This window comes from Suricata suricatta, chromosome 8, assembly GCF_006229205.1.
Source record: "Suricata suricatta isolate VVHF042 chromosome 8, meerkat_22Aug2017_6uvM2_HiC, whole genome shotgun sequence".
Lineage (NCBI taxonomy): Eukaryota > Metazoa > Chordata > Mammalia > Carnivora > Herpestidae > Suricata > Suricata suricatta.
In genome coordinates, this window is record NC_043707.1 from 50,089,096 (window position 1) to 50,108,850 (window position 19,755).

Consider the following 19,755-nt stretch of genomic DNA (forward strand, 5'->3'; position numbering starts at 1 on the left):
CGGCGACGGCGGCGGCAGCGGCGGCCTCGAGAGCGGCGGCGGCGGCGGCAGCGCCTCCAGAACGCGCACGCACGCAGCACGCTGACCCCGCCCCCAGTTCCACCCCGCCCCTCCGAGTCGCCGTCAGCTAGGCTTCGGCCCCGCCTTCCCCACGGCTTTCCGGAGTCCACTTAAAGAAGCCTCGCAGAGGAGGGTGGTGAGAGCTGAGGAGCCTGGGGCTGGGGGAGCGAGGTGTTGGGGTACTGAGGAGAGCTGAGTAGGAGGTTGCGAAAGGCGGGAAACAAAATGAAGAAGGGTCCGAAGATTCTGGAGGAGTAGAATTTTGCAGGGAATGCATCCATTCAACAAGTACTAATTGAGCACCTAGTAAGTGCCAAGCACTGTTCTAGGCACAAGGGATAATGCCCTTGGCAAGCAAAGGCCCTTGTGAAGCTTGATTCTAGCAGGGTGAGAGAGTGGAGACAGACAACAAACTAAACAAAAAATTCAATTTGTATTACGTAGTGTGAAGAAAAGTAAAACCAGGAATGGGGTGACTTTGTAGCTGGCCAGATACTGCCCTACAGAGGAGACCTTTGAACACCTATCATATACATAAGATATGAAGAAATGAGCCTAGCAAATGGGTGTGGGCATGTGGGGGTGTGGGGGAGACAGCCTTTCTGTGCTGAATGACAATCAGACATAACAGAGGTGGGAATACACCTGATAGTTTCCAGGAACAGCAAAAGGCCAGTATGACTGAATGGAACCAGCTGGCCAGAGAGCAGCAATAGTTACGTTGAAAGAAGTATAGAAGGGCCAAATCCTATGGACCCTTGTGGGTTGTTATAAGAAACAACTGAAAGCCATGGGAGGATGAGCAGAGGAATGACCACGTCTGATTCACACCACGGGGAGAGGAAGGGGGAAAGAGAGCGGGGAAGAGTGAGAGACACAGATCAAGGGAGACTACTGAATACTGAAAAGGAACCATGGACTGGAGGGGGCGGGGGTGATGGTCATGGTGGGGGGCACTTGTGGGGAGAAGCACTGGGTGTTATATGGAAACCAATTTGACAACAAACTATTATTAAAAAAAAGTTATTCTTGGGGTGCCTGGGAGGCCCAGTCGTTTGGGCATCCCACTGTTGATCTTGGCTCAGGTCATGGTCTCCCCCCAAGTGGGGCTCTTCTCTGACAGTGTGGACCCTACTTGGGCTTCTCTCTTTCTCTGCCTTCCCCATGCTTACAAGCACTGGAGCGCTCTCTCTCTCAAATAAACTTTAAAAATGTTTTTAAAGCTAGTCTTGCTACTACGTGTAAAATATGCAACAGGGAAACACAGATGTCCACAGGAAGACCCCTAAGGATGTTGTGGTGGTAGGTAACTTGTATGGCAGCAGAGAAAAAGTGAAAAAGGCTTTTCAGATATATTTTAGAGTAGATTTGGCAGAGGGTGTGTGAAAGAAACATCATGGATGATTCCTAGGTTCAAGGGCTGAAGGATAGGTTAACAGAGGTGCCATTTAATAATATGGGGAAGGCTCAAACAGGAGAAATTTGGGGACAGAAGAAATCAGGAGTTCTGTTTTGTACATGTTACATAAAATGTTTCTTATTGCATCCACATGGAATGTTGAGTGAAACAATTGGATATATATTTGGGATTCATGAGCAAAGATGCTTTTTAAGCCTTAAGTCTACATAAAAGCACTTAGGGAGGAGAGGACTAAGAGGAATCCAACACTTGGAGATTAAGTAGAAAAGGAGGAGGGGCTACCAGTCAGATCAGAGGAATACCAGGAAAGGGTGAGTGATGGAAGATAAGAGAATTGTTTCTGGAAGGTGGGAGTCATCACTCTTATCAAATACTGCTGAAATAAGTAAGCTGAGAACAGAGTTTGAACACTAGATTTCAGATGAGGGTAACTAATGTCCTTGATGAAAGCAGTTTCAATCATGTCACAGAGGAGAAAGTCTGATTAGGGTGTGTGAACAAGAGAATGAGTAGTGAGGAAGAGAGAGTGTGTATAGCAAGTCTTGAAGAGCTTTGCTGAGAAAAGGGCAGTACCCCAGGGATATTTGGGATCAAGAGAGAGTATTTTAAGATGGGAGGAAAATCCTTTAGAGAGGTAAATGTGATGGTACAGAAGATAAGAGGAGACAAGTGGAGAAAGATTGTTCTCAAGAAGATAAGCAATGAACTAGTGAAGGGAGTGGCCTTGGTTAGGAATAAGGACTGTAGGTTCACACACTATTTTGGAGAGAAGGCAGTCTGTGGGTGCAAATGCAGGTAGCTCAGGTGGTCCATTTGGTGGTGGCATGCTTAGCCACTGCAGAGCAGAAGGGAACAAGTGGGAGCTAATACGCAGCCCCTGTTCTGCCAACCAAGCTGCTAAGAGGCCACACCAACCTGGAGGCAACTGGGGTGGGTGGGGTCAGGGATGGGGGCAACACCTCTTCTAATTACTCCAGCTGGAGGGGTGGTGCCTTTTAGCAATGTGACCCACCCTCCTACACACACACACACACACACACACACACACACACACACACTGTGTATATTTTCCCAGTTTACATTGAGTACTGTATGTGCTAGGTACCTCACTGGATCTGACGAGGTAGATCTGGGCTATGTGCTTCCCTTTACTCTATGCAATTAAAAACTATGAATGAGGAGGGGCTACGGTCTATTTAAGGAGCTAAAAGAAGGTGAGCAAGAATTCCCTTGAAGCTGGAAGAGCTCCTAGAGAAGTGTGGTATAGACAACACTGAGGGCCCTCTTGAGCTGGTGGTCCTATATTTAAAGTGAGACCATGAAGCAAAGTTGTATGGTTTTCTGTGGCCACATTCCATTGCTTGAGGGATTGAAGGAGAGTTGGATTTGACCAGGGCTGGGTTTGCTGATGAAAGTCAATGAGAGGGTGAGGGAGTGTACACCAGGGAGTGGTTATAGTGATAGCCCTTGGAATCTAAGCTGGGGTGGGGGGTGAGGGGTAAAGAGGCGAGTGAAAAAGCAGAGGGGCAATGGTTTGGTGGTCCCTCTGAGAAGGAAGAGATCAAGAGGAAGCAGTGAAATAAGTGGGGAAAAGGGGCTTTCCAAGGATCAGGCATGGGGAAGGGTGAGTGGGGAGGGGGGGGCGTGTGAAAGAGGAAGCGGAAGCGAAGGTATCCGTGAGAAAAAATGGGTCCAGAGAGGAGCCTTGGAATTGAGGAACCAGCAAGGCCCTCAGGCTCTTGCGCTGTGGCAGCATACTTGAGTCTTTGGTTGCGAGCAGGTTGAGGGAGCTGCACAAGCCTTGGGAGAGCCCACTGGGTGCTTTGCTTTACCTGCCTCCCCCTTTTTTTTTTTTTTTTTTTTTTTTTTTTTTTTTTTTACTGAGAACAATCACGCATTTGTGTAGACACTTTATTCTGCCCGGTGTTTGACAGAAACCAAGTGACATCTTTCCTCCTGATATCCCCTTTTCTGCTTATGACACTATCTTTCTCATTTACTCAACCACCAAGCCTCAGTTGCCTTTAATCTTCCACATCCCTGTGTCCACTTAGTCCTCAAAGTGTAGCAATCTGCACTGTACAAGAGAACATTCTGTCATGTTCTTTATCTACATAGTCTGGTATAGTAGCCAGTGTGGTTATCCAGCCCTTGAGATGTGGCTCACATGATTGAGGACCTGGATTTTAAATCTTATTTAACTTTAACGGATTTAAATTAGGCTTAAATAGGCACATATATCTGGAAGATAGTGTATTGGACAGACAGGTAGAGTCCTTCCTACATAATGTCTCTTCTTTTTAAAAAAAAAATTTTTTTGTTTCATATTTATTTATTTTTGAGAGAGAGATAGAGACAGAGCACAAGCAGGGTAGGGGCAGAGAGAGAGAGAGGGAGAAACAGAATCTGATGCAGGCTCCAGGCTCTGAGCTGTCAGCACAGAGCCCCATGCAGGGCTCAAACTCACAAACTGTGAGATCATGACCTGAGCCGAAGTCAGCCGCTTAACTGACTGAGCCCCCCAGGGGCCCCCCATTGTCTCTTCTGTTTCTCCTCTCCGCCTCCACTGCCATTCCCGGATTACCTTTAGCCCTGGCTTTCCCTGTAGTCTCCTCTTTGGTCCCCTGCTTCGTTACTTTCCCTGCCATCCATCCTTTGTTCTTGCCAGAGCCACCTCGCTAAAGCAGTGGCCAAATCATGACTCCACCCTAGTTTTAAAACCATTGCTCTTTCTCTGTCAATTTCAAACTGGCATTTGCCCAGTAATGTGCCTCCACCCCACTTTTCCAGCCTTCCCTTGCGTGGCACTCTTATTTAGAAAGAGCTGGTTCTCAAGCAAACTTGAACTGCTGGCTGTAATTCCTACCAACTTTTTACGGAGGAGCCAACCTGTTTGCTTAAATTGTCTTTGACTAGAATAGTGCCCCCCACCCTTCGATTCCCTCTTCCAGACTCCAAATGTGTCGAAATCCTTGGAGGCCTGTCTTATACAGCAGCCGCTACCTGAAACCTTTTCTAATTTTTCTCTCCTCTGAAATCCCACAGTTTCTGTTCTCACCTCACCTTGTGGCACCTGCATGCTGCCTTGTCTTGCGTATTGTGTGTTCATTTTACTCCCATCACTAAATATCCCTCCTTGCTGATCACTGTGTTTTCATTACATTAGTGTCCCTTGTCAGTCTTGCACCTCGTATGTATGAGGCACTCCTCAACTAGCCACTGAATTGAATTATACACTTTCGTGGACTGTGAAGAGAATTTTTGCCTCTCTCACTGACCCTCAGAGAGAATGTGGTTATACCCTCAGAAAAACAAAACAGAAAGGCAAAAGAAACCAAAAAGCAATCATTTAATGGCACTCCTGTTACATTTGAGAATTTAAGTTGGAATGCCAAGTTTGGGGCAAAACTCTTGGAAATTAAGAAGAAACAAATGAAAAAAGAACAAGCCAGAAAAAAAACGAAGTGAGAAACAGGTATTTGAACTAGATCATAATGGTGACGTATCTGATAGCCAGTTTCTAGAGCATTCTGGAAACAACGTGGAGGTAGATGAGTCTTTGTTCCAGGAGATGGATGACTGGGGGCTGAATGGTGAGGATGATCTCACCTACAACTCGCTAACCTGACCAGTGAATGGACTCTTCTGTCCGAAGAGCTGGACTACCACGGTGTCTGTGGCTACGCTGTGCTGACAGGGTGTTGATTTGACTTTCTGTTTACTAAGAAAAAGTCATTTTCAGGATAATATTCTTTTGATAGCTTTCATCATTGGATTCAATGACCTGACCTTGAAATTAAAACAGAAGCAAACACATAACCATGACATTCCCTAACACGAGATTCAAACTTTTGAAGAGAAACGGACAGTGCTTCTTTTCATGCTACTGTTTGCTGAGAATTTCTTCCAAATGCTTCCCAAACTTAGGGCACTTTTACAACTCAGTTCTATTTTGTAATGCTAGAGAGCGTAGGAATGCTTAGAACTGGCAAGACCAGCATAGTTAGCTACTCCCAGGGTCAATTTATGGAAGACGTCTTTAAAAAACATTCAGATTGTGATGAAAATCAATAAAAAGAGGCTTCATCCAAAAAAATGTTTAGAAAATGTGTTTTTAGACCAAGATTCCTGGGAACCTGTATCCCACCAGAACTACATATGCTATGCCCTGCAATACCTAATACATTTTTCTTGTTGGTGCAGTGGTTTTAAGGATTTGAAGAGCAGGCATATTTTACACAAAATATATACCTCCCACATGCAAGATCTTACACACATTTATTCAACAAATCTTAACTGAGTCCTTGCTACTTTGTGCTTGTTACTAAATATATAAATGACTGGGCATTGGTATACCATTTTATAGTTTTCAAAATGAGTCCACAGTGCCTGATTTAATCCAACACACAATGTCATTAAAGTAGGTTTAAGTCTCATTTTACAGAGGGAAAAACTGGCTCAAAGAGATTAAATGAATTGCACGAAAACAGAATTATTCATTGGCAAGATCTCAAACTGGAACCCAGATCTATGGGTGTCAAAACATTGGTTGAATTAGAATATAAGTCCCTTGAGGGCACGGACTTGATCTGTTCTGTTCATTACTATATTTCAGAGCCTAAAATGTATCACGCATATTATGGGTTCTCAATAAATGTGTGTGTGTGTGTGTGTGTGTGTGTGTGTGTGTGTGTGTGTTGTGGAGAGACGGCTGGGGAGAGAATATAAATAAGCCAACAATCTAATTCATTAGCATATTTTTTATATTTTAACTAATTGCATGCTAAGCTGATCTTTTCTATATTAGTGCTATTCAAAGTATGGCTCAAAGACTGGTATTGGTCCACCAATTTTTTTATGGCCAGCTGCCTGAGTCCATTTTGGGCTGTTGCAACAAAATGCCACAGACTAGATAACTAATAAACAACAGAAATTTATTTTTCAAGTTCGGGAGTCTGAGAGCAAAGTGTCAGCAAGGTCACGTTCTGGTTAGAGCCTGCTTTCTGGTTTATAGTGCTGCCTTCTGGCTATCTCCTCACCTGGTGGAAGGGGCTAAGGATCTCTCTGGAACCTTTTCTTATAAGGGCACCAGTCCCATTCATGAAACTCCACTCTTATGACCCAATCGCCTCCCAAGTCCCCACCTCCTCACACCATCATCTTTGGGGGTTAGGATTTCAACATGTGAATTTTGGAGGGATACAAGCATTCAGATCTTAGCACCAGTTGGCCTTAAGTACAGAAAATAAGAGTGAGCATTTAGAATCCTTTGTGGCAACTTGACATTGCAGCGATTATAAGCAAGCAGTTGGTAGGCTTGTCCAGTTGAGCAGGGCAGAAACCAGAACAAGCGTTGCCCAACTGACTTGTGTGGTGAGTCACGTGATATGAGCCGGGTGCTAGTGAGACAGCATCCAATTGTTTTTTAACCTTTTGACCCTCTTCACCTATTTCTCCTACCCTCCCAGCCCCACCTCTGGCAATCACCAATTTGTTCTCAGTATCTATGAGCTTAGAGTTTATTTTGGCTTGGAAGAGACATTTTACGGTATTTGTGTTTCTCCATCTGACTTATCTCACATGTATATGTGTGTGCCTATATATATATATATTTCTTCATTCATCCATCCATCCATGGACATGTAAGTTGTTTCCGTTTCTTGGCTATTGTAAATAGTGTAGCAATGAACATGGGGGTGCAGGCATCCTTTTGAGTTAGATTTTGTCTTTGGATAAATACCCAGAGCCGGAAATACTGGATCATATGGTAGTTCTGTTTTTTGTTTTTGAGGCATCTCCATACAGTTTCCCATAAGTGGTCGTACCGTTTACATTCTTACCAACCGTGCGTGAGATTCCCTTTTCTCCACATCCTCGCCAACACCTGTTGTTTATTGTTGTTGTTATACGAGCCATTCTGCCAGGTGTGAGGTGTTATCTCACTGTGGTTCTGATCTGCGTCTCCCTGATGACGAGTGCTGTCAAACATCTTTCATGTACCTGTTGGCCATCTGCGTGTCTTCTTTGGATCGTCTGTCCATTTTTGAATTGGATTGTTTGGCATGTTTGTTTGTTGGGTTTGTTTTCCTTTTGAATTATTGGAGTTCTTTATATGGTTTTGATAATAACCCCTTTCAGACATCGGATTTGCAAATCTTTTCTCCCAGTAAGCAGGTTGTCTTCTTATTTTGTTGATGGCTTCCTTTTCTGTGCAGAGTTGTTTTAGTTTGATGTAGTCCTACTTGTTTATTTTTGTTTTTGTTGCCCTTATTTTTGGTGTCAGATTTTAAAAATTGTTGCCACTCCTATGTTTTTTTCCTAATTTTGGGGGGGGTGTATTGTAAATGGGATTGTTTTCTTAATTTCGCTTTCCTGTAGTTTATTATTAGAGATTTTTGTGCAAGCGTATCAATTTTGTATCCTGCAGTATTACCGAGTTCATTTCCTCTAATACACTTTTTCGATGGAGTCATTAGGGTTTTTTATATAAGATCCTGTCATCTGCAAATGACAGTTTTACTTCTTCCTTTCTAGTTTGGATGCCTTTAATATCTTTTTCTTGCCTAATTGCTCTGGCTAGGACTTCCAAACAGTGTTAAGTGAAAGTGGTAAGAGTGGACATCCTTATCTTATTCCTAATTTTAGAGGAACAGCTTTCAGATTTTCACCATTGAATATGATATTAGCTGTGGGGTTGTCCTATGTGGCCTTTATGTTAAGGTCTGTTTCCTCTATACCCTGTTTGTTTTTATCATAAGTGGATGTCGAATAATGCCAAAGGCTTTTTCTACATCTATTGAGATGATCATAAGCCTTTTATTCTTCATTTTGTTAACGTGGTGTATTACATTAACTGATTTGCAGATGTTGAACCTGTCTCACGTCTCTGGAATATATCCCACTTGATTGTGGTGTATGATCCTTTTAATATATTGTTGAATTCAGTTTGCTAATGTTTTGTTGAGGATTTTAACTATATTCATCAGGGATATTGGCCTGTAATTTTCTTTCCCTGTGGCATCCTTGCCTGGTCTTGGTACTTGACTGAGGCCACCCTTGTAAAATGGTTTGGAAGTATTTCCCCTTCTTCTATTTTTTGTAAGAGTTTAAGAAGGATTGGTATTCCTCGAATGTTTGGTAGGATTCACCAGTGAATCCTGGTACTGGACTTTTGTCCATTGGGAGGTTTTTGATTACTGATTCAACCTCCTTATTAGTAATTGGTCTGTTCCGATGTTCTGTCTCTCTGTAAGTTAGTCTTAGTAGGCTATATGTTTCTAGGGATTTAATCATCTTATTTAATCCTAACCAGTTTGGCCATTTGCCACCCACCTTTTTCTCCTTCTGCAAATTCTTTACTCTTTTGGAAAGAGAACACTTCATGTCTTTGGAATAAAAGAGTTAACAACAGATTTGAAATAACAAAACAAAACACACAAAACTGCTTTTTTGCCACAGAAGCGTTATCTCCTGATCTTACACTGTGGAGGCGTCTCTGCTCAGGAATTAAACACACAGTTTCTGGAGTGAGACTTTATGGGTTTAAATGCAGGTTCTGCCACTTACCAGCTGTGCAACCTTAAGCAAGTTGCTTAACCTCGTGCAGCCTTGGTTGTTATCTGTGATAGAATAAAAGTACAGAATTCCACAGGATTTGAGTAAAAATTATGCGGTCAGACATGTACAGTGCTTTTTACAGAGCCTGTCCCGTAATGACAAAATGTTGCTTTATGTAATAATAAATAGTATCTATCATTATTTCATCCTGGGCTCATAAAAACTCACGCTGTTGGAAAGATTTTAAAAAATCTTGACTATAAGGGTGATTCTGTAACCATCCAGGCTTGTAAATAGATGGTCACTTTTCAATATTATTCACATTATTAAAAGATAATAAACATCAGCTAATTCCAAGGTCCTGATGCAGGGCTCAAACTCGTGAAACCGTGAGATCATGACCTGAGCCAAAATGAAGAGTCAGACGCTTAGCCAACGGAGCCACCCAGGTGCCCTGGACATCTGTCTTCTAAGTGGCCATTAGATGCGGTCTCTATTTCTGTAGCACGGGTCGCTTGGGGGCTAAAAGAAGGCAGGTGGATATGTGTCCTGCAATGCATGAAGTACATCATAACGGGAGTGCAGACCCAGACAAGCAAGAGTCGTTTCGTTGGTGATGTGTGTCTTGCCTACTTATATGTTTTGTGCCGCAGACTTTATCTGCAGGGTCCCTTTCTGCTAAGTTGTAGCCAGCTCATTCTTTTCCATTTCCTTCTAGGAATACTGTCATCTGGACGGAAGGAGCTGCTCGGCCATGGGGCACTGTAACTCTTAGGAAGAATCAAGGATTTCTGCAGCAGGGAAGCTGGAGAAGGGTGAGTACCAGGGAGGATACTGCTGGCCCCTGAAGGGAAAGCCCAATGTAGGCAGGAGGCCAGAATGCGCCAACAGTAAGCAAAGCGTTTTCTTATCAGGAGAGAAAAGCTTGCACTTAACTGCGCTATCGAGGAGAAGACGGTCCCCAGCCTTCAATAAATGGAGGGAAAAGGAATCCAGGAGGGCTCGCCCTAGCTTTGTGGATATGAGTTAGCATTATTTATTCCTTAATACAATTCAAGCATATGTAAACCACTGAATTAAGCAGGCTGAATATATATATAGCTATAGGAATTTACAGAAGGCAGAAAAGTGTGGTGAGGTTTGCTAGATTTAGCGAGTAAAAAGACAAGATATCCAGTTAAATTTGAATTTTGGTTAAGCAACAAACATGTTTTTAGTATAATATGTTCTGTGCAATATTTGGGGTTTGTTTATCTGAAATTCAGGACATTCTGTATTTTATCTGGCAACTCTAAATGTGATGAAACATGTAGGCTCTAGAACGGTATGTGTGAGTTGAAAATCTGGTCCTGCCACTCATCAGCTATGTGACCTCGGTCGTGTTACTTAACCTCTCTGAGCTTTAGTTTCTCTATGTGTAAAACGAAAATAGCATTTACCTCATTGAGTTGTTCTGAAGATTAAATAATACGTAAAAATTCATAATGGCAGCTGATGCATAGTAAATGCTGATAAAAATACTAGCTACTTTTGCAGGAGACATAAATGGTTATTTACTACATCCAAATGTTTTCTTAAGTTGACATTACGATTCCAAATACCTTTTTTAAAAAAATCTAGGTGGAGATGTTTTTTCCTCCTGTTTTCATGTTAGTTTCACTTTTGTTTACAACCGATGAAATTAGTGAAACTTTTAATCCTCTGTCTATAGCATAAAAGAGCACACAACAGCCTCTTATCTTCAGGCTTCCTATTTTTCCCTGGATGCCTTACACATCAGCCCAATCTTAAAGATATCCCAAAGACCAAATTTCCTCTGAGAAATTTGTTGAAACTTTCATAACGTACTACTTGAGTATTTACCAGAGGAAACCCAGGAGCCAATGCCAGCTCTACCATGGGGTTTGGTCAGAATGCTATTTGCTGGAATGGGATTTCTGTGCTCTGTAGGTTACTGAAGAGCAGCCATTTTGTATGGAGTTCCAGTTCGTGCCTATAGGATTCTATTAGCGCAAAGCTGAGAATCAGACAAGTGGAAACATTACTAGGACAGAAGACCTACGATCCAAAAATCTGGTTCTACCACTCAATGCAAGTTGCCTGGTACTTTTGAACATTTGCTTCCTCATTTATAAAATGAAAACATCGTACCTTAAAAAGGAAGCATTAAGTTAAATGAGATAATGTAATGGACAGTACAGTACTGGGAAGAACAGAAGTGCTCCATAAGTATTCCTAACATGAATCTGTTTATTCATTAGAAGGAAGACTGAACACCAGAGCCCACTTACAGAAAGACTGAAGCCTGGAGTTTTTGCTACTTTATATGGCTGAGCTAAAACAGTAACTCCTTGCTTTGTCCATGTCTGCTTCTGGATGAGAACCAATAACTTCTAAACAATGATACAACCTATGGGGAATTCAAGCAAGGACTGCATCTTTTCCATCGCTAGTAACTGTGTGTGTGTGTGTGTGTGTGTGTGTGTGTGTGTGTGTGTGTGTTGGAGGGAGGCAGTGGTGAGACAGGGAATTGCTAGGGAAGGAGTTGGAAATTTCTTTTTCATTTAGTAACTAAGTTGAGCCAGATACTGATGTTTGTGTGTAAAAAATATTAGTTTGAGTCCAGAACGTAGAAAACACACTTCTAGTCAATTTACAATATTAATTTTGAGTTGCAGGAGCAAATCCCAAATTCAAACCAGATTCAGAAATTATGACCTCAGCTTTTCCCGAGTGTGTACTGATCAGACTTGTTACAGATTAACCAGAGGTACAACATATTATGGGAAAAACCTAGGAGAGAAAAATAGAGTTTGTGAGAATGTCCAAACTCAGAAGTGAAGTTTCCTGTCTTTGAGTTTGCTGCTAACTGAGGACTATGGGCTTTTCTAAGGAGGAGCGAAGGGGCGAGCAGTAGGGTTTCTCCAAGGGGATTGCCAAGGGAGTCATTTGTGGGCTGGAAGGTCACACAGAGTCCACAGCTTTGCAGGGTAATACAGTGATGATGGCAAAGCAGGGCAACAACGCTGGTAGTTGTAGAATGATCCAGATGACTACTTTGAACGTCAGTTCATAAAGATTTACATATTAAGTATCAACTATGTTATTAAGCTTTCAGGGGATACAATGACACATAAAGCACAGACAGTAAGACCTGAGAGGAAGAAGATAAAAGGAAGCCTGTGGAACCAGAGTGTTAAGAAATCTCCGTAGCTAACAACCTGCTAGCAAAGAACAGGATGCCTAACATAATTTGTTAAGTGTCAGGTAAGCTGAGGACATGGCTGAAGGCCTTGCCTAGGCTTTGAACGTGGCAAAGGGTAGAGGGGAAGCATTTCTCAGAGGCCTTCCTTTGCCTCCTGTGGAGCTGAGGTGCTGGGTGTAAAGGAAGAAAAGCCAGAGCCTTCTCGTCTCTGGGCAGGGGTCTGAAATGAATCATAATCTAGTTTGGGGGGTGGGAGGGGGAGTTTAGGGTCTTACCGCCCCTCTCTTCATCCCCTGAGCTGTCATTGGCAAAATGAACCGATTATCACAATTTCAGCCCATGCAGCTCTCTCGCGAATGCTCATTTGCTGATTTTAATGAGTTCCAGAACCAATTTGTGATCTTACAATCAGCCCAGGTTCACTGCTAAAGGAAAGTGCTGTGAGTCTTATTAGAGAAGTCAGCGTTGCAGAATGCAGATGCATTGATATGAAAATGAATTCAAATGAATTCTTGTGGGCATTGTAAGGCCTCCAAGATCCCCAATACCACTCAGCACAAAAATGTTAGGTGTTGGATGTCCTGATGAGCAGGATGGCGTACAATACCTGTCTTGCAAACTACACTCATCTCCCTTTGTTCTCTCTTCAAATTTCACGGCTTCCTCTGCTCTGCCTAAAAAGGAAAGCTCACATCTTCGAGCTGTTACAATAAAACTATTGGCAGTATGTAAAGTGAGAACAGAGCCTTGCCTTAATTTATTGCACCGCGTAGATTTATTACACATCAGGGTAATAATAACAACACTGTGACTCGCTGCCTGATAATCTCCTGTGCTCCAGTAGGAGTGCAGGGGAGGGAGCCCGCAGGCTCTGGAGACTCCCTGTATGGTGCCAAGCGATCTGGGCACGCTCCTGGCCCGGTGCCACCAGATGATGTGGTAGTACTGGGCCGCGCCTTTGCAGAGCAGTCAGGAGATGAGGTATTTAGATGGAAAACACTAGAGGCCATTTGCCTCAAAGCAGAGTGTTTCTCCGGTCACTCACTCACTGCCAGGGGAGTAGGCATCCCTAGCTACCGTCTTATCAGAGGCTCATCTACCTGAAAGCTGATGAGAATACAGGTTGAGAACCTCTACCAGGCATTTGACCTGCCTTTACAGGGGACTGAACATAGAATCCGGGACTTTCCAAGTTGGATTTGTTCCATGTCTGAGGACCAAGTGGACAAAATGCACAGTTAGAGACAATCACGCCTCAAGCCCTGGGTCTCTCCTTCAGAGTGTTGGCCTCGCTTCTGGGCTGCCGCTCTGCCTTTTCATGACATCTGAGTCCTGGGGAGCCCAATCCATCTTGGCTGCTTCCAGGGAAACTGCTCCCAAGCACTGGGGCACTCAGCCTGCCCACAGTGACAGTGACGTCCCCACAGAGGACAGCGTTCATCAGAGGTGCCCTCCTGCTGCTCCGCTGGCTCTGGAAGCCTCTCATTAGGGTTTCTAATTTTTAAGATAATGGGAACTTAATAGGAATTATTTTGATTTTCTCTCCCCAGCCAGTGCTTTAGCCCTGCTGCCCCTGTCTGCTCTGCCTGAACGAATTGCATTCTGAGCAAGCAAAAGCTATGGCCCCGGAGACGGCTGACATGACCTCGCTAACACACAGTCCAGTCCTACTGCCTGATTCTTTTTGCTCTTATACCAAGACATTTGCCTCTGACAGTATTTGGATTTCTGGCCATCGTGATGACCACTTCGGACCCGCCTTTGTCCCCCCACCAAATTTAAGAAGGAAACAGCTTTAAAAATCATCAATGAACTAATCAGTTCATTCGTTCTCAGCATCGGGGAGTCAAGCTCCTATTCCTTCCCTCCTCCTCCTTCCACATTTTGTAAACATCGAGAATTTTATGGGCCCATCATCTGTTACCTGGCCGTACTCAGGCAGAGATTTACCTCCACGGACAGTTCCAAGACTGAAAGGATTGGGAAATCATGTATGATTAACCCTCAGGATAATCAATGACCTCAATAATTATGTTTTGAGACTATTAGGTCCCGGGGATCTAAAGACATTATCCCTGTCTTCTCCCAAAGCTTCGGTTTTCTTCTCAATAAACAAGCTTAAGTTTGTTTTTGCATTGGTAAGTGGTGGCTGTTTGGGTAAATTGACCCTTGGGGACTTTTGTCCTGCCAAAATGATGGCAAAAATACAAAGATGTGCAAACCACCATCCTTAGTAGGCCAACTGTGCCCAATGCTTCACCATATAGGTTCATTCAGGGTATCCCCTTCCTCTGTTAGCTGTTAGCTTTGAGGACCACTCAGCAAGTCCCAGAGTCTTGGAAATCACTTCAGTCCCAGGGTTGTTGATTTCTGGCAGGTAAGAAACCATGTCAGCCTTCCGTCTGTTTAATGGAGTATTTTGCTACTAACTTGAACCTCTGTCAGTGGGTCTTCATCTCACAACTAACCCCAAGGCAACCAAACAGCATGAAAACCAGAGTCAAAGAGGTCCATGAGTCACAGAATGAGATAAACATGGCCCTCGGTCTGTTCAGAGAGGTGACAGGCCTGGATGTTTCAAAGCACATTGGTGACCATTTTGATTAAGGGCCCCAAGGTTGTTTTAACTAAATTTGATTTAAGGATAAGTTTATATAAGACAGGGAATTCATGCTCAACCATTTTGTGGAGTGGTTGTCGGTGGCTTGGCCCAAAAGGAGGAAGAAGGAAAAGGGCAAGATGGGAAGAAAATAGGACCTGTAGCATTGTAAACAAATGGAGAAATCAAATTATGTCGGGGTGGGGACTCCTTTTTATTTATTTTGATGACTTTGCTTTCATTTTATGTTCACTTTTAAGGGTAGAAGGTAACCCTGGACGCCCCGGCCACTGGAAATGGATTTCAAGCAGAACTAGCGTGTGGCAGGGCCCTCCAAGAAGAATCTGGATTCAAGCGCGGTGTTGAGGAAGAACGTGGAGAAGAATGAGGCAGAGACTTGAGGCCCATGGGAAGCAGCCTCTCGTGCTTAACCGCTAAGCCACCCAGGCGCCCCTAGCCTCTCGTGCATAGGACGTCTGTGTCACCGGTGGCGTTGAGGAGTGCAGACGGTGTGCAGAAATTGGGCTCGCCAGCCCCTTATACTGACTGGTAGGCAGTTCCGCTGTGGGGCGCTGGGCGCATGCTCCTCTCCTGCCTCCATCAGTCTGTAGGTGCTGACTTTGCTAAGAGTCTGCACCGCAGCCCTGGGCCTCTTCCCACTTCCTCCTTTTCACACGCCTCCTGCCTCCTGCGAGCAGAGCTGAGCAGAGTGAGCAGAGCGGCCAAGGCCCTGCTCTGGCCTGCTTTGCCCTCTCTTACTTACATCAGAGGTTTGGGCCTGCCGATTGCAAATGATCTGCAAATGATCGTTGCAATCTTTTCTTTTGTGCTCTGGAAGTTGGAGCAGCGAGGCAACTGCAAGGAAGAAGAGGCCCAGGAGCAAATAAACATCTGCATTTCCAAAAGTGTGAAATAAACCTCGCCTGAAAACCAAAGACAGCTTGCAGGGCAAAAGCTGAACAGGATCAACAGCTGAATAGAGGCTCAACCCTGAAACTTTTACTCGTTTTGGATAAAAGAGAAGGAAAGTAAAGAAAAAGAAGCAAGGGGTGCCTGGGGGACTTAGTCTGGGTGCCTGGGGGACTTAGTCGGATAAGCAGCTGAGTGTTGATCTCAGCTCAGGTCTTGATCTCAGGGTCATGAGCTGAAGCCCTGTGTTAGGCTCAGTGCTAGGCAAGAAGCCTACTTAAAAAAGAAAAGGAGGGACACCTGGATGGCTTAGTCAGTTAAGAGTCAGACTTCGGCTCAGGTCATGATCTCACGGTTCACAAGTTTGAGCCCCGCGTCGGGCTCTGTGCTGACAGCTCAGCACCGGGTGCCTGCCTCAGATTCTCTGTCTCCCCCTCTCTCTGCCCCTCCCCTGCTCCTGCTCTGTCTCTATCTCTAAAATAAATGAACATTAAAAAAATTAAAAAATAAAAAAGGAAAAGAAAAGAGGGAGGGAGGAAGGATCCCTTTAGTCAGCATCGTATGAAGAATTGAAACGTTGTTCCCTGTTTTTTAAATTGTAGTCCTGAACAGGTCACCTGGGAGGAGTGTTCTTGGTATTTCAACACAGCCATACATGCCCCAGACTTAGGAGTGAGGTTGAAGTAGTTCACAAAGAAAAGTAAATAAATAAAACAATTGTTAATCTAAAAGGTTCCATTTACAAGCTAAAGGAACAGTCTGTCAAATCTTCTCCACAGCCTAGCTAACACCCCACTGCTTGCCTCTGCCCCGCAAGGTAATTTTGGTGCCTTTTATCTCTAAATACACGGTAAATACTCATTAATCTCCACAGCGTTCTGAAGTTGGTCAAGTCCTTCAAACTTAGAGTGATGATGGGTGGGGTAGTAGGTAGCAATTTTCTTTGGCTCATTACCCTTCCCACGCAGGCTGGGAAACAGGCACAGAAGGCTTCAAGGTCCTGGACCAAATCAGAGGTATTCCAGGGAGCCAGCACTGGGTCCCTCCATCATCTCTGGGAAGTGGCTCCTGGACTCAGCAGCAGTACTTCTCAGGTACATGTCAGCAGCTAAGAAGACTCCCATCCCAGAGCCCCAGGTCCTTGGCCTCTGCTCCACCTCAAAAAAGCTCTCTGGCAGTTGAAGAAGAAGTAGGTGCGACAGCAGGGGTGAAGCGTGGGTGAGTTTGGTGGTTGGGTGCTTGAGCAGACCTGAGCTCTGTTACAGCTAGACGGGACGGGCTGCAGACTCAGCTTTGCCCTTCAGACTCTGGTAACAAGCTAGCAGGACCTGTGTGTGGGGGCCTGGCCTGCCCCCCTGGGGTGTTGCAAACTTTCGGGGGGCCACATTGGCGTCAATTTTCTTGAGACCTCATTTGTTTCCACCTTCAATAGGAATCAACAGGACACTTTTTCCTAGGTTACTCGGGAGATCTTAGAGTAGGTAGATACATTCAGGGTCAGCTGAATTTGGATCATTTTCGTTAAGTACTGGGAGAGACAGACGGACAATTTTCACCAGGTAGAAAAGGTTAGAACAATGGGTCCATGTTTCCTCCCATCTTCAGGATCTCTTGCCTCTGAAAAGCGGGAGAAAAATGAACTGCCACATTGTTTGGTGACTGCTCTCTCTCCATGCAGCGGGTCCACTCTGTACTTCAGCACGAAAGAGGGCGAGAGGAGGTGGGAACTGACACATACTGAGTACAAACCCTGTGCTGGTCACATTATGTAAAGAATCGAATTCTCCCTCACGGTACCCTGTTTTGTAGGTGTTTTTGTCTCCCTTCCTAAAGACAGCTCTCTTGGGCTCTTGTAGTTAGGAAGCCATGGGCCCAGAATTAAAACTCAGGGCTTCCTGACCTCACTTTCCCTTGGCGGGTATTGTTGTCTTGCTCGCGTGCCTGTTTTGAACGAAGACTGACCTGATCCTGAACTCAGCCTTCATCAGGAAAAGGACAGTAGCCTGGTGCTGTCTTCTTACCCAACATGGTTATCAGAACATCCAATGACAGGAAGGGTCAGGATGTCGAACTCATTTTGAAACCCTCTTTGGCTGATGGCCACACCAGGGTGTGGGGTACAGGTCCCTGTGAAGGTCACTAGCCTATGGAGGGTGATACTCCGTGACTTGTTTGTTGAAAAATCGTACTGGAGTTTACCCTCGGTCACTTTTCAGTACCATTAGAGATACCTTAAACTAGAACTTGCAAAATCATACTTTTATTTAAAAAAACTATTTATTTTTGAGAGGGAGAGAGAGCATGAGCTGGGGAAGGGCAGAGAGAGAGAGAGGGTGAGGGAGACCTGGAACCCAAAGCAGGCTCCAGGCTCTGAGCTATCAGCACAGAGCCCGACTCAAGGCTCAAACTCACGAACCGTGAGACCATGACCTGAGCCAAGGTCAGAGGCATAACCAACTAAGCCACCCAGGCATTCCAAAATCATACCTTTTATACCCTTGTCATAAAAGTAATCATAGCCAAATTGAATGAGGATGTATTATGTACCAGGAACTATTCTTTAGGCTTTCTATGTGCTATTTATTTCTCTAACAATCCTATAAGAAAGGTACTATCTCCATTTTACAGATGAAAGTATGGATGAAAGTTACAGAGCAGTTAAGTAACTTGCCCAAGGTTACACAGGAAGGAAGTGACAAAACTGGGATTTGAACTCTTCAACCTGGGCATCTATCAACAACCCTTTCTGCTGCCTGTTTTCAGGAACGATGGGACAGAGGTAGGAAGTGACACTCCTGCCCAGGGAGAAGAGGCTTCTTTTCTCATTTTCCATTTACAGGGTAGCGGCAAGCTTCTGCCACACCAAGCACTAGGTCCCTTTACCCACAGACGCTTTAACCCTTTAGAGCCCTGCGGGGGCCAGACCCCTCTTCATTACAGCCCTGTTCCTCTCCTTCCTTCTCAGCAGGTCTTCAGCACTGTCCTCTTGTGACGGGAATGATGGATGCCTGGACACTCAGATCTTCTTTCTCTCTGGCGGTCATTGTTCTGGACACCCACAGGCAACCGAAAGTGGCTGCAATCCTCCTTCGTGGACGCAGAGGATCCCACCCTCATCACCGACCTCACCAGAGACAGGCAGGCAGGCAGTTTACCCACACTGAATACGGTGGTTGAGGTTAGTGAATGTGGTCTTTTTTTTTTTTTTTTTTAGTAATCTCTACACCCAGTGTGGGGCTCAAATCCACAACCCCAAGATCAAGAGTAGAATACGGTACCGACTGGGGCAGCCAGGCACCCCACTGAACGTGTTCTTACATTGTCTAAATATAAGTATGTAGACCTCGCTGGGGAGAGACCAGGTCTTCAAAGAAAGGTCCTGGGATCCCACCCCACTCCACTTGGGAGGAGGGAGGGAGTGAAGCTGAGGGAGCCTCCGCTTTTGACTTTGACTGCTGAAACTCACATCTGCTTACCCTTTCATGTGTAAACCAGGATTCACAATTACTCACTCGGCTCAGATGTGTAAAGAACACATAGTTTCTTTTCTCTCTGAATCACTCTGATATCCTTATGAGCTTGCACCTGCTGGGTAGCTAGAGGGAAAAAGCTAATTTTAGTTCAATAGGTTTTAAAATTTAGTCATTCAATGATTTAAGCAGCTCTTTTAGCCCTAACTCGGTGTCTTTGGGTTAAGCCTCAGTCTTTCAGTTTCTTCCCTTCTTGTGCTTGCTTCTCCGTAAGTGGTACTCGTGGTTCTGAGGCCAGGCCCCGGCTCCTTCTCCTCGCTGCTCTACCCTTTTAAACATGGCGCCCTAACAAGGCATTTCACAGGGAACGGGAAAGAGCTCTCCTGCCTTGATTCTTCTAATTTATCTCATTCTCCTTCAGGCAGAGAGAGGGACAGGTGGGGCCAGGAGAGGCCGAGGGGACTCCAGGCCTAGCCTGCAGGCGTCTCCTCTTAGCTTCGGGCTGGAAGAGGAGGCCTGCCAGCCCCCATTACAA

At 44.7% G+C, this 19,755-nt stretch overlaps 1 long non-coding RNA gene across 1 annotated transcript; it reads left to right on the forward strand.

Annotated features, from left to right (window-relative positions):
* The first annotated feature begins 59 nt into the window (after nt 1–59).
* LOC115300302 lies at nt 60–18,915 on the forward strand. The gene is made up of 8 exons (XR_003912591.1): nt 60–196; nt 9,756–9,852; nt 11,299–11,495; nt 12,149–12,304; nt 13,793–14,380; nt 15,102–15,390; nt 18,379–18,529; nt 18,719–18,915. It is a non-coding gene; the product is annotated as an uncharacterized LOC115300302 (long non-coding RNA).
* Nucleotides 18,916–19,755: the final 840 nt, after the last annotated feature.